We start from the raw sequence: 19,535 nt of genomic DNA, 5'->3' as shown, positions 1-19,535 counted from the left end.
GCTTTGCATGTCAGTGGATGCAGTGCAAATAGTCGAAAAGTTACAGCGGGTAAGTTTTGTCTGCTTTTGTTCGCTTCAGCAGCGCCATGGCATTATATGCAATTGAATTTGTCCGTACATACTTACATACATACATATGTATGTATGTATATGTGTGTAGGTACCTACATGCATACACACTTGTATAGTATAGTGCAAGCTGCTTATGCCTGGGCCAGAAGGAATGCTGGCATCTGAGCAACGATGCTGCAAGCTATGCAATGTTTTGCTCTTTGCATATGTGTTGCATTGAAGATAACACTCGGGGCCACAAAAGGGCATAAAGTGGGGGCTTAAAGTGTGGCAATTGCACCACCAAAGCTCACACGATATCTACTTATAATAAATGGCCGGCCACTCAAAATTCACAAATAATAAATGAACATATTCAAATATTACAAACATACTAGTATACGAATATACAAATACAACGTAGAGTTTTTATTCTTTTCACTTACACTAGAGTATTGATGAAAAAAGGGCGCTTTAAAACTCTCGACTATCCCAAAAGTGCTGATAAATTCAGGGATTTTATATATTCTTAATAGCGTTTTAGTTTGATTTTCTATAAGCAAAAACAGCGAATTTTTCTTAAATTTCGAAATCACATTGCCAAAATTCAAATTTCGTTTTTTGAAATATGATTTTCCTAAACCAAAGAATAGGTTGACAAAATTAAGAATCGGAGAATATATGCCTTTTATTATGTTTATGCATTGATTTATTGTTCCCAATTCAAAACGAGAATCAGACAATAGGCTACTGAATTTTGCATGTTTAAAAGGTTTAAACAGGTTTACAAACGACGGTTAACCGCATTTTTTATCCTGTACCTAAAGGGTATGCTACTTTAGTGTGAATGTTAAAAACACACAGAAGGAGGCGTGGAAGACCCTGATCGGAATGACAAACCGAGTCCACATAGCCATGCCCCTGTCCGTCCGCGGAAAGTATATTTTGTGGGATTCCTTAAGAGTAGAGCCCGCTCAACTCTGGCGTGCCTTTCTTGTTTTTTTTTTATAGGTCCTTGTAGGGCCTAAACAACTACAATGCGCTTTAGCCGGCTAAGGCTGCACTTGCTCTCAACCCTTCCTCTCAACAATGTGCACATGTTCCTCACATATCATCCTTCATTGAATTACAATTGTTCCTGTGGTCTTGGACTTAAGTTTTATAGTCTTTATAATAAAAACAATTCACAGTGTATTAGTATAATGATGTAAGAATTGTGTAGATGGGGAACACGTAATAAGCTGAGCAATATTCACGGCGCATTAAATCTGTGAACAAGCTGTTCGACAAACTACTGGTGGCTGCTGTAACGGCTTTAGCTCACTGTTTGAACGACTGTTTGCTGACCACTCCTACTTCTGTTTCGACTTCTGAGAACGTTTACGACTAAGTACATAACTTAAGCTGTTCAGTACCGAGAACTGACAACTAAAATGGTTGACGACGAGTATGCATATCCAAGCACTCGAACACATACTAGCTTTTCGTTTGTAAGGATGCCAAAGTTAAATAATTTATTTTGAATGTATTCCGCTTGCAGAATTTAATATTCATTTTGAGCAGAGCTCTTTGTTTTGTTCTGGGCTAATGAAAGCTTATTATTGCTAGGACTGGCTGTTTGTTTAAAATAAAAACCCATCTTGATCTCTTTCTTAAATTTTGTTTGCGTGCTTCAGATTAATATAATATAATAATATTAATATTAAAATTATTTTGTTTCCATTTTTGACCATGCAAGATAAAATGGGGCAGCATTAATAGAGCGGTAGCACCGATATAGATTTTACATGTTCCAATATGACAGAAAGGCGGCAGTCCTAGCAGCAGAATAATAATATATTTCACGACAGGACAAAAGCAGTCCTGAAAAAGACAGCAATAAGTAAAAGTAATTGTCTCACAGCAAGGTAGCTGCCAACAATATACTTGTACATTATATATGGACAGCCAAATGCTTAAAATAGACAACAAAAGTTGGTAATAATTCGCAGTCGCTTCAAAGAGGGCGGAGGCCTTAAACGACTTTCAAAAGACTATAACCAGCTTAACACAGAAAATCGTAGAAAACTACAAACAACAAAGCTGTAATAAATGGCTTCACAAATTGAATTTCAATTCAAATACCTTTCAACACTTTGAACTATTAATGCACATACATACATACACAAATGTATATACATACATATGAGCTTGTACAAGTGGTTTATTTATTGAAAACCAGTGCCAAAATAAAAGAGAAGCAAAAATGAAAATATGTGCAAACGACAAATTTGTCGATTCTAGAGATTTCCTTCCGCATTCACCGTCGAAGCATTTTTTTTGTGGACTCGCAGATTCATTTCTTTTTCTATGATTTGTAAATACCACACAAAAATCGCTGGGTTATTAAAAACATACCATGTAATAATTTTTTCAAACAAACGTCGGACTCTCCTGCTTCCGCGTGGAAGCTAAGCTCGAAGGTGTGCGGCCACGTTGCGCAAATATTTGGAAACACGTGTGCAATGGGTGCAAAAATGACGAAGAGAAAAAGTTGAGCAAAGCTTCAGCACTCCAGTCAAAAAAATGAAAAAAAAGAAATTGAAACGAGAGTCGGGGTTTTTCTAATAAATGAAAAGCAAATAGGAAAGCGGCTAGCTCAGCGCAACGGTTGGTTGTCTGTCCGTTGGAGGGCCGTCAGCCCCTCCACAGATATGAGATTAATTTTTAAAGTGAAAACTTTAGCGGGTTGCAGGTCAAAGTCCAGTCAACAACAACAACAACAACAAAAAAACAGTGCAAAACAAATTGGAAGCCGAATATTACACGAAACGTTAAAAAAACAGCTATTTTTGCAAAAATTGTGAGAACGAAATGCGTGTTCGAGTATCGTTACAAGCGTTCATTAAGGGATAAAATATGAAAAGGTATATACTCGTGTAAACTATTAGCGAATAATTGAAACTTCAACAACGAACTACGCATTTGTTAACTTAAAACGAGCGAATTAATAATACTATACTTCAAAAAGCAGAATGGTGCTTTAATTAATGCTCAATGAAAAACGGAGGATTTTAAATTTAAATTAAGAGAGTCTTTGGTTAAACTGAAGCGCAGGTATAGTATAAACTAAGTGATAATAGGGAATTGGCAACACTTCGAAGCAAAGGAATGGACAGTCTAGCGACCAGAAGAGTCCACATGCCCTGCAGGTGGAAGAGAGTGCCGTTGGGTTCCACGCCTCGGCATACCTATTGGCATTATGCAAGCTATATACTTGTATACTATACATAAGTATATGTATAGAAAGCTCTTTGATGGAACCTGACAAGTCGTGAGGCTTAGGCAAGTAACTCCCTACACGTACACAAGCAGGAGGAGGCGGGGCGGCAAGTCAAGTCCATGACAAAACTCAAGCTTCCAGTCATGAGGGTAGGTCGAGGTCGCGTCTGTAGCGAAATATGTTGGTCCTCAATTGCAAAACAAAGAGACGACGACAGTGTTAAAGCCAAAAAAAAATCGGGAACTCGACTCGGAATAGGGCACAGACGCGACCGACCAGACGCCCTGACTCTGACTTGCTGACAGCTGAGTATATTCTTAATAATGCATGCAGCAGCAATAACAGCAAAAACAACAGCAAAAAATACGAGCAGCAGCACCACAAAACAGACAAAAATTTACAATTTCGCACGCCATAGCGCCTACGAAAATATTCGGAGGAGGGCACGGATGAGATAGTGGTGTGGCGATGAAGCTAACAGGCGCTGCCACCAAGCTCTGAGGGAAGCAAGCGCCACTGCTGTTGCCGTTGTTGCCGTTGTTGGTGCTGTTGGTGTTGCTGTCTCTGTGACTGCTGTTGCCGTCGACGACAATCACAAAACATACAAATCCTGCAGTAGCAGCAGCAGCAGCAACAACAACAACAATAGCTACAATGTACATGAGCTTGTCCCAGTGTCTGTTACGTGCCACATGTGCGTCAGATGTGGCAATGATTTGCATCGAGGTGTGGCATAAAAAACAAAAGCAAGTGCGGCAAATGCGGCAAGTGCGGGAGGCAGAGTGCAGAGTTATGCGTTGTCTGTTTTTATGACACATATGCGAGGGCTCTGTTGTCTACCTAGACGCAAGTGATGCGACTGTTTTGCTCTGACAACAAACAAGAATCGTCTGCGGACGTGTGTATACCCCGCTTGTTTATTGTTGTCGTTGTTACTGATAGGCCCAAAAAAATAAATATGTATAATTGAAATTTGCCAGCGCACTTTTAATGAATACTACAGAAAGTGCTAGGGAGGGGGAATGCGTGCACTAAATCAGAGAGGCATTTGAGACTGGCAGCAGCTGTTTGAAAAGTATAAATCAGAACTGCACACCGAACTGTTGCCCTTGGGGGGCGACAAACAGCTGTAGACTTTCAATACTATGTCAAATAGTCACAAGAAATGCGAATGAAAAGCTGAAGAAAACAATTATTGTCTCTGCGAAGAGAGGATTTTGAAATATCCTTACACACCAATGCCAAAAGACCAAAGACAACTTTAAAGGCGACCATGATCCTAAAAACAAATTTTGTAAATTTCCTAATGATGACAATTACTTCGATGCACAAACTCAGAATCACATAAAACAAACACGTATTTAAAAAGCCAGAGATTAGAAAACCCTCTTGAGAATTATTATATACTAGGTGGTTAAGAAAATACAAAGGGTAGAGCTTTCTCCCACAGTTTTTCTTCGGCTTGATTGAAGCACACTCAAGTGGATTCGAGACCGATCTTAGACCGCAATTGTTCCAGCAGTGTTCATTGGTGTACGGCTTCGGTTTGCTACCGAGTAGGAACTCCATCATGTGCCAGTTCATTACAAGGCAGGTTCTTGCTGTGATTCATTATGCAACTTACTTCCAACAACAAGAAGAAGAAGCTTCTTCAGCGGAATATGTTTGCAGCAAAATGTTTGTTATGTATAGTAAATACTCGACACACTAGACCACAAAATGTATTTAATGTGCAAATAATTTACGATTTTAAAACAAATGTATTTGAATGCATTGACTATTCTGTTCCCCTCTCCTCTCGATTCTTTACTAACAATCCCATTAGTTTGCAAATCAAATGTTTTCGCATTCACACGTGTCCCCAATTCTGGCAATCCCCATTGTTGGGATTGGAGTTAGAGTTGGCATTCATCTGGGCGCATGTTTTCCAATTGCCAGTGAATGTTTCCTGGTAGCCATCAAACGGGAACTCGGAAAATCCCTTGACACGCTCCAATGGCACACATTTCTAATCATTGCCCTCGGCCCGATTTCGGAGTACGAGTACGAGTTGGTGCAGCTTATGCTCCAAGTCGAGAGACTTGGATTGGCCTAAACACGCCATTAAAATGCAGAACGCCACGGACAGCAAAGCACTTCCGGCTAATTCGCACCGCCAACAATGTCTCAATTTTGCTCTCGCTTTTCGTTTTTATTAGAAAAAAACATAAACATAAGCATAAAATTTAATGCCAAATAATAAAACCAAATTAGCCACAACAAGCAGCGCCCGCTGGGAAAAAAGTGGCCATAAAAAGCGACATATAAATACTTAGTAACAATAACACTCGTATGAGCAGAGGAGCAGGGGAAGCGGCCAAACCAAACCAATAATAATAACCTCGTTCAAGTTCATGTAAAATGCTTTAGCGGTAGGGGTCAGGAGAAGGCCGGGGCGGGGCGAGGCGGGGCGGCGGGCGAACTAATTGGCGTGCGAACGAAACGAATCGAAACAAAATCGAGCAACCAAAGATGTCGACAGATAAATTACGCGTGTATCTTCAAGTTGTCAATAACCATTTATGTTTGGGTGACTGTTTCAAATGGTTGAACGAGCGGGTGGGGTGGGGGGGGCGGGGAGGTTGCTGTGGGTGGTGCTCTAATGAAATCAGAGAACATTAAATGCGACGACGCCAATGCCGACGATGATGAAGATGACGCTGCCAACAGCGCTTCGAACGACAACAACAGGTGAGCAGCAGCAGCAGTTGAGTGAATTAGATGGGAAATTGCTGTATTGGCTGTGAGTTATGGCCTGGCCATGAGGCCCGTCATGTGGCGTAAACGTTTTGATGTGACGGAACTTAACAAAATGTAATTTGTGTTGCTGCCACGCAAGGCAAGCAATTGAATTCAATTGCCGGGGTCGTGTCTGTGGCATGCTTGTGGTTGAGTGTTTGAAGCAGCTTTGTATGTTGTCTATTGTTCGAGATGTTCATGCCGTTATTTGCAAAATTAATTAAATTACAATCCGCAATATGTTGATTTCGAAAAAAACCACATATTTATTTATTTTATTAAAAAAGAAGAAGACAAAAGTAGCATTACTTATGTACAGCCTAGAATTTGGAGATTTCCCTTTTACTCTTTCTCTTTAAGCTTAATTAGCTGTACTTAAGTACTTACTTTTCGTTCTGTACTCACTATATTTTTTTAGCCTGTTAGGTCTATAATGTCTCAGACCACATATGGCTGTGATTCGGGGCATAGTTGGCCAAATGGCAAATAAAATTCCCCCAACGGGTCGGAGGCATTAGTAGACGCTATTGTATAGTTTTTTTTTAGGCTTTCTTATCTTTTAAGTTGAAATTATAACTTTGTATTATTAAATATATATTTGTTTATTTTTTGTAATATTTTACTATAATATAAATCATAGTTTTTGTATATGTATCGACAGCACTATTTGTTGATTTACTAAATAAATAAAATTTGTGGTAAGTGTATGTGGCATTTAAATATTTAGTTTAGAGCTCTGTATTGATATTTTGATAATGTTTGGGAGAAAAGATGATCTACGAGGCTGGAGTGTGGGGCATGAATTGAGGATGTTCGCAACGTTGAGCTTTGACTTTGTAATGTGTGTGTGTTTGTGAGATTTTTTCTGTTCTGATCGTTATTGAAGAGGTCAAGGAGAGATAAATTAATGGCGCTGCTTGGCTGATCGAGTGACATGTTTGGTTGTAGAGTTACATTATTTTTTAAGAGCTTGGGTTATGTCGGAATTATTATTATTTGGGCGTTGAAATTAGGAGAAGAGAGGTGCCAAGGCTTGGAAAAGAATTTGCAGTTTCATTAACGCTAACATTCTTGTGGCTAGGTACCCAAAAAAGTAGTATTTTAGGGACTTTAGTTTGTAATATCGTAGTTTTGAACTCTCTTTGAACTCATCATCGATTATGAATAAAAGTTTTGCTACAAAGTCTTGCATTCTAATTCAATTATAAATCAACAACATTCTCTAACCTCCAGCCATATCTTAAATTTCGTTGACATAGGTGTTGTTCTAAAAAACATCCTCTTGGAAATAATCATTAACAATTGATTTAGATTTTTTAGTAGATGAGTTTTATCTTATATATTTTTTAGATGTTTTGCGGGATAGTGACCAGGTTTTCGATTGACTCTCTGGAACTCCGATTTGCACTTCGAATTCCTTAAGAGTTTGACACGATAAAAGACACGGCGCGCAAATATCAAACTGAGTTTGAAAACCTGACATTAGATACACATTTGAGTATCCCCAAGTTATCCATTTTAGCATTTAAATAACAAACTGAATCTGAAAATTCTTAGCACAATTACTCATACCCAGCAGTTGGATAGATATTTGAAAAGAATTTAAATCAAGTTCCATTTTCGGCTACTGGGAAACATTTTGTCTTGACACATACTCGTACATTTATTTTGGTCCTTCGCTTGCAGATGTCGTGCAAAATAAAATGTAATTTTATGTAAAATTAATTTAAGTCATAAAAGGACTTTGTGCATGGCTTAACACAGGACTTGCCCATACTGAGGCTCAGTTACGGCTTCAGTTGCATGTGCAGTCTCAGTCTCACCCGCAGCCTCAGGCTCAGGCTCAGGCTTAGGCACAGGTGGCTATTGCCATTGATGTTGATGTTGAACCAAGCGAACACAAAAGGCTTTAAGGCTTTTGGTGAGTGACGTCATAAAAATGGCACGCCGGAGAATGAAGAATAATAACAACAAGAAATGTGCATCAAAATTAAATAAAATAGAAGGACAAAAGTAACAAAGCGTAAAGTCCCGGCCAAAAGATGTGTACAATTTATGCATGAGCCTCCCCATTCTCATCCCCCTGCTCCCCAATCCGGCCTGCCCGGCCTTGTAACTATAGCCACTTTTGTTGCATTTCCTTCACTTGCCGAATGTCTAAGATATTAGAGTGTGTGTGTGTGTGCCTATTGTAAATGCCGCTTAGAATTTGTTGCAAATAAAGTGAAATGGCAACGGCTGCTTCGAAATGCAACACACAATCACACACACACACCACCACACAAAGGGAGCTACTGGGAAGCCAAAAAGGCATGCAACAACATAAGAAACAGTAACAAAAAATTGGCAATTTAACATTTGACGTTTTCTACGAGACTTGTTCAAACAATATTCTTGGGAATTTGTTTTAATGCCAGCCAAAGGGCTAGCGCAGGGGCCGGTGATCGGGGGCTGGAAGGAGGTCCAGGGTCTAAGCCTGAGCTCGACACACGGCACATGCTTGCCAACTTACAATAATGGCTTTAAATTTTTATTAGATGACGACGCTTATGCGCCTTAGTTGCCTCACAATCTGGCCGACAAGAGTGTGTGTATGTGTGTGTGTGTGTGTGTGTGAGAGAGAGAGAGAGAGAGAGGGAGGAAGTGGAGGCTAGCGTGCGGCACGTTGCAGCTGCTTGAAATGTTGTTGAAAACGTGCCGTGTTGTGATGTTGTTGCTAATGTGGCGGCTCTTGTTGTTGTTGTAGTTCTTTGCAGCAAGCGCTGGCATGCGGGCATACATGTGTGTGTGTGCCTGTATGTGTGTATTAGAAACGTAATAATTTGCTAGTTAGTTGGCCGTCTCGACTGTTCACCTAGTTGCGTTTATATGAACTTGCTCATGTGGAAATATAAGCACTAATTACCAAAAATAAAACAAATAACACAAAAAACTACTGTAGCAACAACAAACAAACGAACAAGGACAACAACAGGACGCCATATGTTCACGGTTCCATTAAGGACATGTTTAGACTGCTGAATTCTTTCGGTTCCTATTATTGCTTCAATTTATAAAACGAACACTTGTAATTGTAATATCAATCAACATGCAAAGATAACTAGCTGCATAAAATGTTCATATTTAAACACTGTAGTTTTATGAAACTGCAATACATTGTTTACTAATCCTAATATATCGTTACTCCATACTACTCCATTATTGTTCGCGAATCCTCACTAGCACGCATACAGTGAGTTGGTTGTAAACAAACTAGCCCGCGCTAAACGCAACTTATTTTATTGCCTAAATATAATTTAGTGTCACTCATTCATTAATTCTAATTAAATAACAATTTTAAAAACAATACATAGCAGTGTTTGAAGTATTTATTTCGGTTGCTCCAAGAAGTTCATAGTCACCGCCAGGAAAAAAAACCTCTGAGAACTCGATGTTCATACGGACTATATCGACTTGTCTTGTCATGCTGATCAAAGATTTACTTAGGCACATTGTGAGGTAAGCCAGGTTCATTTTTCACTTTGCTCAAACCTACTATTTTATTGTGCCTTTCAGGCACAGAGTTTACTCGTAATTAATGGATTTTGTGCACAAATTATTTGCTTGTCTCTGTTCAAGGCTATGTTGTGGGTGTCCTTTTTTAAACATCCATCGACTCCTATTTTAAATAATAATATTCAAAGGTGTGCTAACAAAATATTTATCTAAACAGACTCTGTATGTACTATGTCTGTATGTATGCATATACTTGTATGTATGTTTATAGTTGCCCCTAAGCGTATGCTACACTTTATTTAATGTTCCATTGGTGTCGCGTTTGCCGCCATCGCTGTTGCCGTTGCTGTCGCCGTTGCCATTGCCGTCGCTTGTCGCCTAATTCGAATAATTACGCGCTTATTATTTTTGCAAACTGAGTGCCCTCCACCTATGTACATACGAGTATATTCCCCCAACCTTCTATTGCCACCCCTCGCTCTAGCCACGTGCGTGCTGTTGCATTTGTGTGAGTAATTTTATGTCGCTCTGCTTGCGTGCTATTGTATTATTCGCTTAATTGTATTATTCGCCATGCTATGCAGAGCGACACGGTAAAAGCAATAGCAACAGCAACGGCAACGACAACGGTAATAACAACTCAGAGCGACAGCAGTGCCACACAGCGACCATAATTAACCACATAAATAAAAGAGTCACGCCCACAATTCGACATGAATTGGCATGAAAACGAAAACTAATGTGGAAACTGCAAATTTTGTGTGCCCCATGGGTAGTTCTCTCTATTATCTGCCACCGCGACTACGGGGGCTACTAGAGTTGCTAGCGTAGGGGCTTCTGGACAGCAAACTAAATGGCTGTCATATTTTTATAAGCCTGCTAGCTGTCCACCATTTTGTTTGCCATTTTACTTATTGGCATGCATCCGTTACAGTAGTTCGGTCCTCGGCTGGCATTATGGAGTTGTGAGCACAGCTAATTGAAAAGTTTTTGTATGTTGGTCTTTCCACTTACTGTTGCTGCCACTTTGGCTGTGGAAATGGTTTCTATTTGAATGAGAAATCCTAAAATATTGCATATAATAGCATTTACGAAGTGTTTGCTAAAAAAAAGTTAGCCAATTGTTCAAAAACAAGTCTAGATTTAAATAAATGCTCAGCTTAAATGGAGATATTCGAGTAAGTGCAACACTTAATGAGAAGAAACAACTATTTTCTATTTGATATTTGCTTTAAAGAAAGAAACTAATCATTTCCATTTTCAAAAGCGAATCATATAAGATGAGTTATTTTTAAAACCCAATAACTTATGGTTAGTTATGGCTGTTAACTGGCCAATTAGGAATGAAGTGGAGCTTTTCCAACGCGTCGTGACTGGGCACGCATTCCTCTTCACTTAGAGGAATAAAAAATAAGAATATGCAATGCCTTCTCGAAAACTATTTTGTGTCACATTTACAAAATTCATAGACTTTGATTTTATGCTTTTGCACCACTGTTGCCATAGTTGAAGATTGGTTGAATGCATAAATCGCCACTTGGATGAACGAAGTCTTTTGCTTCGCTACGCAGAGCAACAGCAAGCAGGTGGCCGGCATTGTGGCAGTCTCTCGGAGGTGCTTTCCAAAACATACAGTAGGAATTTACTTTACTATATACGAGAATGCTTTCACTGGCGAGAAAAACAGGCAGATGTCCCAAAAGTGTAACGATTTAATTACTTATCAAAACGGGCGCCCCGCTTGTATTTAGGAGATCAGCGCCAATAGAGAACAGACAGAGCAGAGAGACCTCTTGAATATGGTTGTGTGAATAGCCGAGCAACGAGTGGTCCTAGAAAAGCTGTCTGCTATGCAATATGTTAAAAAGTTTCCTAACTTCCCTACGCTAAAATTTCGTAAGGTTGCGAATTTTTTGTCCCATCTGCATCTAATCACATATACTTATTACGTGTTGTCGTTTGTATTATTATTATTAATTTATTATTTGCACTCCCCAATCCATCAATAGGGCCTTTTCTGTTTGTAAGTCTCCTCTGAAACTATGTATTCGTCCTTGCGCTATAAATTGTTCACAGCACCCCCTTAGAACTTCGCATTTAGTCATTTATTTGATTGTATTTGGCATTAATATTTGTAAATAAAACTGACATTAATATAAATGAAACATGACAGTGATTGTCTCTTTTGAGCGCCTAATAAGCAATAGCATTAAATACTAAAAACCTAATACGCATACATAATACGACGCATGTATTATTAATTAGCTAATCAATGAACTCAGAAAGCATGCAAATGATTTGGCTTTAGACACAAAATAGACACACATACGCATGCATACGATTTTACTTAAGTATAATTGAAAATGCAGTCACCTGGAAATTCGAAAGCGTATCTCAGATTTTCACACCTGCTGATCATGTGTATTCTGGGAAGTCATCAAACAAAATAATAACCGCATTATTTACCCGCGCAACACGAACAGCCGCGACTCTAATACCACTGCAGCCTAAGCTTAAAGCCAAAATGTCATTACATATACGAGTATACACACGTATACACGCACAAACGCAAAAACCTGACGCCTGAACACATGTAAACAAAACCGTTGAATTAAACCGAAAATTAGCATCGATTTAAGTCAAGAAGCGGCGACAAGCCCTACACCTACACATAGGCCCGCACACACACGCACACACCACTTCCATGGGTTATCAGTAACCAAACCAGCAACAGCCCGCCCCTCACACACTCACACATACACATATTATCTTTCACACTCGTGCAGGCGCCGCGCAGCCCGCAACACTTTAAACAAATTTTAACATAATTTAAACATGTGTTGTGCACACGCTGCGTGTGCTTAATCCATTTTAATCCGTTTTTCGGCACCGGCAACAACGTGACTACGCTTGTCGCCGACTTGCGCCTACTACATAACCTCAACAACAACAACAACAGCAACGAGGACATGACCTAACCCACTAACCAAATGCAACGAACGACGACGTCTGGCCCCTTTATAAGCGCTTAGTGTTGTAGGGGCGGAGGTGTGAGGGCGTGGCGGGGTGACAGAATAAATAAATAAACAAGGCGTAGGTATCAAAAGCATGAGACGGGGCATGAAAATATTAGTAGGCGGTTGTTGGGTCTCCTATTATAACTAAGTTCTTCGCACCTTAGACGCGGCCTCGCGTGTTGTTTTATTTTTATAGCTACTATACATATGTAAGCACACGCACACACATACACACTTGCACACATACCTTAACAATCGCATACGCACGCACTTGTATGCATGCTTGCTGCTTATCATATGCAAATGTTTGGCAATGTTTATACTCATAAATGCTTACAAGATATGAAGTGTTTGTTGGCTCGCGAGCTTGCAACCAATTTTGCCAACCAGGGCCACCCCTTTCACAACATGCCCCAAAAATGGTGTTCCCATGTATGCATGTGGGTGTGTGTGTGTGGGGGGGGGGGGGTCCATCTACTCATGTGGATGTCCGTTAGATGTTTAAGCTATAAATTCATTAGTACGTTTTTTATGACCATTGGGGTTGTTTAAGCCACATCCGCAGTCAGAACCACCCGAGTATCTTAGTTATGGCGTGAAAATTATATTTCCACTTTTTTATGGCTAATAAAATTTATACTTATAGTACATATATATACTTCTGTATGTATCTCAGGTCCCAGCCAACTGACCAACTTGAGAAAGGCTATAATAAAATATAAATTACCCTGCTAATCTGCTATTAACGCGATGGGGTCGTAGCATATTCGAGTACTAGTAGTCCCTAACTGACTCGCAAATGAAAAGTTTTGTGGCTAACTAAAAGGTAAGGTGGCACATTTCGTTCATGTAGTTCAACGAGTTTAAATGAAATAGCAAACTTTTATAACTCAATTTAAAATAGTTGATGACGTATTCGATAGCTCTTAGGCCTCCAGCACAAGTCCTACATCGTGCCTCCTCCACAGTCATCATCAAATGCCTAACTAACTCACTGCTATATTGGCAAATTACAGATTATTACCGTCCCAACTTCGATATGCCCATCAGATAGATTAAGAAACAAAGTAAAGGAGTCTATGCGCGTCTGTGTGTCTGGTTGTGTCTTTTATTGGTCAGATGTTTACTGCCATTTTGATGAAAGAATCTGTTTTTGGCCTTTTCATTGAGCTACTACTTTTCAAACTGTAATATTGAATGTCAGCCGATAAAAATACCAACGGTTATGAACATAATTTTAACTTGATTTTAGCTGCTGTTTAACTTTCCGCTAAAAATAGCCACTCACGAACTGGCAGACGTAACGAAATCACACTCATCATCTAATATCTGTCAATTTTTCAATATTAGTGCTCCCCGGCATACAAAAGGACAAGCAGCAATAACAATTGCTGGCAAGGAGGAAAGCAGGCAACCAGGCAACCAGGCAAGCAACCAACACCCAACAGCCATTTCAGTGAGAAGCTAACCCGCTGCCATATATGAAAAATTACCCACATATATCACTTGAATGGCGCACAATTTGTACACATATAGACACACCCGAAAATTCATTGAGGCGTAATAACAAAGCCAATGGACACCTTGATGACAGTTAACAAAGTCAACACAAAAGGCTGTGTGGCAACAAGAAACAGAAGCAACAACAATAATAACGAATGGGGCACATACACACACGGTAGGGAGATACAAACAAAAGGCAGAAGATAGCGCAAATTACAGACGAGCTTATTACGCAGAAATTCGCTTAATTAGCAGGCCGAGTAGACAAGGCGCACAAAAGTAGGCAACAGTTTCAAGACAACGTTAGTGTGTGGGTGAGGGAGGCAGTCAGGAGGCAGTCAGGCAGACCGGCATACTGACTGACAAACAGGCCGAATTTACTTCCCTTAAATTGCGTGGCTTGTAGCACCTTTTTAGCCAGGCAAGCCAACACACATACATACGTAGATGAACTGACCTTAAACACTTGCAACAACAACAAGTAGTAGCAACAGACGCACACACACGCACACACACACACACACACACACACATGTGAACTGACAGCAAATTTACTTCCCCAACACAGAATTGTAAATGGCGAGTGGGAATTCTCGCTGTTTATGTTGCAGCTGAGCCGCAGAAGACAAGAGCCTTGCCCGACGCCACACACACACACACACACAAATTCGAGATGTGATGCCACAATGTTTGTGAATGCAATGTCACGAAAATATACGACATTTCATCAATTAAGACTGACTTGAGAGTTATTTGCAATTGAGAGCCTGTGGCTTTCTTTATGGCTTTCTCTTGAGTAATTATATACAGTTGTGCTCAAAATAATAGTAGTGATATTTTTCACTACGTTCTACCGTTCGCATTTTTGTGTTTCCTTTCATTTTTAATCCTTTCTTTCTACCTATGTGATCTACAACAAGAGCACAATAAAATGACGCTTTACTTTAGCTTTTTGTGCACTTGTTGTTGTTGTTATTTGCATTTTCCACAGCTAGTCCCTATTCTACGCGCTCAAAATAATAGTAGTGCTTGCACAAACATTTCAAAAATATTAAGTGTGTCGCTCCTTAAGCTCACGAAAAGTTGCTAATAGTAAGTTCTATTATTTTTTAATAGCTTACAATAGTTTCCAATACACATTTTAGTTTGTTTTTTCTTTCTGAAATGGGTAGAGCCAAGCACTGCGCTCCTGAACGACGTGCACTCATTCAAAAATTGATATCTGAGGGAAAAACTTACAATGAAGTCCAAAATATAGTAGGTTGTCCTCCTACAATGGTGTGTAATGGTATAAAATTTATCCCAGGCCCCTAAGCACGTGGAAGACCTCGCGCTATGTCAGATAAATTGGCGACCCTTGTAGTGAGATACTTTAGGCAGAACCCATTTGCGAGCTCTACCGATATAATAGATGAATTAAATCTCCATACAAGTACACAAATAATACGGAGATGCCTACTGCAAAATAATATGGCAGCTCGGAGTCCAAGGAAAGTGCCCCTTCTCACAAAAAAACATCTGGCAAGACGAATTAAATTTGCACAAGACCACATTGATTGGCCAGTGCAGTAATGGAGAAACATTTTGTGGTCAGATGAATCGAAAATCACGCTTTATGGTGGAACTGGGTCTCATCAGTATGTTAGGCGGCCACTAAACACTGAATGGCACCCTCGATTCACCACGAAAACCGTAAAACACGGAGGAGCTCGTATTATGATATGAGCCAGTTTTTCATATTACGGCACGGGGCCTTATATTGGCTCCGGAATGTCATGGATCGCCACCTTTATGTGCATATAATGCAGAATATTATGCTGCCATATGCCATTGATGAAATGCCACTGATTTGGGTATTCCAGCGGGAAAATGATCCGAAGCACACAAGTAATGTTGCCAAACAATGGTTTCAAACTAACAGGATCAATGTACTAGAATGGCCGGCACAGTCTCCAGATCTCAACCCGATTGAGAATTTATGGTACGATGTAAAGAAGGAAGTTGCCAAGAGTAAACCAACTAATTTTGAATAGGTTTGGGGACCAGCTAGACATGCTTGGAGCTCCATTCCTTCTCAAAGATGTCACAATCCCGTGGACTCCATGCCAAAGCGATGTGCTGTAGTTTTTGCACACGATGGCTATGCTACAAAATACTAATATTATTTAGAAAGTCCTAATATGAGTAATTAAAATAATAACCGTATTATTTGGATCAGTTGGGACAAGTAAGAGGCCAACAAATGAAACACTACTATTATTTTGAGCGACCAAATTAATAAAGTTTTGGAAAAAAAATTATTTAAATTGTTATATGACCAGAATTTGTTATTATTTCTTTATAATTTACTTGTTAATATACCATACTTAACAATACAAATTATTTTAAGTTTATTAAATCACCATTTCATACATTTTTTGAACGAACTAAATTTTTATGAAAGCACTACTATTATTTTGAGCACAGCTGTATGTGATATATGTAGGATTGTCGCGTAAATAAAAATCCATCAGTTCCATGTATTGGAATAGGAAGGCCATTGGAACTTTCTGATAACAGTTGGAGCAAGCTATATACGCTATATACTTGTATATACGACCGGAAATGACCGAAGGTCCGTCCACATATGGCATACAAAATTTTGTTCTGAATCTTTCAAATAGGGTGCGTGAGAAAGCAATTGGAACATTAATTCTTTGTATTTCGTACCGCTGCGATAACAGATGTGTGAACCTTTTTAGCCAAAAACGATCGTTTTTCTTGATTTCATCACTCGTTTCATGAAACATTTTAACAGTTCGCATAATATCATTGTCCTATAGAGCAAGTCTTTTACAGGCCAATAGTAGTAGCATAACTTTTTTTGTTATTAAGATATTTTTACGATCAGTTCAAAAATTCATCTAAGTAATTTGCACACTTCTGTTTCTTTTGTTATCGAAACCACATGATTTGTTTACGAGTTCTCCATAGTCAAAACCAAGGACAAAACCGGAAGCCGCTATTTATAGGAATGATTTCTTGCAGTTCAATGACTGCAGCGGGAAAGGATATACTCGTTCTTGTTCTATTTCAATCGGCAATACAAATATCTGCACATGATAGCACGGATAATTTGAAATACTAGCTAATATTTTTGTTCGTTTTGTCACGTGCACATCTCTAGTACAGATAGTGGAGAGTATCTGTTTGTGTGGCGTTCTTGCCACCTAAAGCCGCTCGCTTCAGTAATTTCACTTAAGTCATTATGAGCCATTAATAAAGCCCACTGCTGCTCGGCCCCTGTTGTCGCTGCTGCCTCCGACCCCTTCGATTCGATGTCGACTTGTTCATAGCCAACTTATTTACACATCGCATCAAAAATCAACTCCCCAACGCAGTGCTGTGATGCGCCGATATGTCTACAACTGCCCAGCATAGTACTTACCTGAACACATGCACACAAACATATCTCTAATAGTGTGTGTGTGTGTGTGCTCACTATTTGTTGATTCCTTGCGGCTTGTTCGCTGCTGTATTATATCCAGCCATTGCTGTGTGTAGCTTCCATTTTTTGGTATTTGTTTGTTTGCGCATTCAAGTGTACTTGTATTTTTATTGCAATTTATCAGTGCGAACGATTGAAGTGCTTTGTGTTTTGTGTATTGTGAGAACAGCGAGTGCGAGGCATTCAGCAAAATGGAAAAAACCATTCAATTAATTTCAAAAACATATTGAAATCGCTCAGATTTATAAACTGTGCCAACTTGTATGCCTGCCGGCAACGCTTTTGGCCTCAAATCGGGCGGAAAGTGCGGACAGTGTTATTAAAATGCATAGTTGATTGATTTAAAACACAATTTCAAAGGGGATTCTAAAAAAAAGCATTTATGATCAACTAATTGTTATAAAACGATGTATTGATATATGTGTGGCTTAATTAATAAAGTATATTTATCGAGAACTAATATGTTTCCTAAATAACTTCATGCATAAATAAAATAATTTTCCTTTTGTTACCCATTTTAAGTGATTTGTTCTAATAACAAAACTATATTGTCAACCTTTTGTCCGCTTAGGAGTTTGTTGATCTGTTTGGCTGACCGACTTTTGAATAGTTTTTGGTCCAACTTTTCAAAATGTGTAATAGTTCTTCACAATTGGTTCGATTTTAATAGCTTTGCACATTTTAGAAGGCCGGGAAGTGGTGCAAAAATCAAAATTATGCTGCTATTAGGAAGCAAGTCTAGAAAATAACTTAAAATAAAATTTGCGGTTGGCATCGAACCAAGTAAACATCCAGGGTGTGAAGAAAGTGATGAGCTAATGAGAGAGGACGATAGCTTATTTAAATTGTAACGTTCGTGTACAACCAATTTCAACACTAATTAAATATTGATAGGCATAATAATAATTTTAACAGTAATTTCGACAAGCTTTGACTTTGATTTCTGCTAACCAATTCACTTGAATAATTAGTTGATTCCCGGCAATTCAACTTTAAGCTGTGGCTGCTGAATAAATAAATTTGAAAATAAGCCTTAAGGACTGCAGCTTTTAAGACGCTACATACTAGTATATATTTGGCCCATTATTCTACAACCGTTCTCGTTGAGTGCTGTCTTAAGCTTCTCAAAAATCCCTCAATTCTAAAACAATAATGCACTTCTATTGCACTTTCAACTGCAAAAACTTTTCAAATCTTATACTTGTGTCTGTGGGCGTGTGCGCCCACAAAAGTTTTGCCTACATTTCGCAATAAACACTTTTACTTTCGTATCGAGAAGATAGAAAATACATTTCATTTCAGTTCAAGTATGTGGTTTTCTCTTAAAATCTCACATGCTTGCTCTTTCGGTTTCAATTACTCAACGGCGGTGGCGACTCTGCTAAAACGTATATGTATACTTCGAATGCTACTTATACTATGATTTTCTAAGCTGTTTTGTTCGAAACATATTCAGCTAAGGCAGCATATGGCAATAGAAGAGTTTCGTATAAGAGTTATTAGCAGTGCGTCGAACTTCGAAACTCAGAGCAGAGTGCAGCAAGCGCCTGCGTTGTGGCTGCTGCGAGAGTCAATGACGAAGTCGAAGTATCTAACGAAGTCAACGAAGTTCCTGTACTAAATGATGCAGAATTTGAGCAAAGTTTTAGATACAGCCCTCTTGAGAGATACATAGAAAAATTAGAAAAAAAAAAACAATAAAATAGTCATGGTCTTATAGGTAAATTGTTGATATATTAACCGTTTAATTTAATTTAAAAGCGGCCCCTTTAGAGATTCTGCAATTTACTTATAATTATAAGTTCATTTCAATTCGGTGTTCCTTGAGTTCGCTTAGCATTGACTCCAACCAGCTACCATCAGCTGCCATTTGTTTACATTGGCCAACTGCCGTATAAGTTGCACACAAACTGGTTGCATCTGTCTGAAGTGTACATCAAGA

The 19,535-nt window shown here is 39.1% G+C and overlaps 1 protein-coding gene across 5 annotated transcripts in view; it reads right to left on the bottom strand.

The window, feature by feature from the left end:
• The window catches only part of LOC115634030, a 147,125-nt gene that overhangs the window by 8,666 nt on the left and 118,924 nt on the right, over positions 1 to 19,535 (bottom strand). The window lies entirely within an intron of this gene.

This window comes from Scaptodrosophila lebanonensis, unplaced genomic scaffold (genome assembly GCF_003285725.1).
Source record: "Scaptodrosophila lebanonensis strain 11010-0011.00,11010-0021.00 unplaced genomic scaffold, SlebRS2 tig00000001-arrow-pilon, whole genome shotgun sequence".
In the NCBI taxonomy this organism is placed as follows: domain Eukaryota; kingdom Metazoa; phylum Arthropoda; class Insecta; order Diptera; family Drosophilidae; genus Scaptodrosophila; species Scaptodrosophila lebanonensis.
The sequence above is the reverse complement of the archived record's forward strand: the minus strand, read 5'-3'. Positions and strand labels throughout refer to the sequence as shown.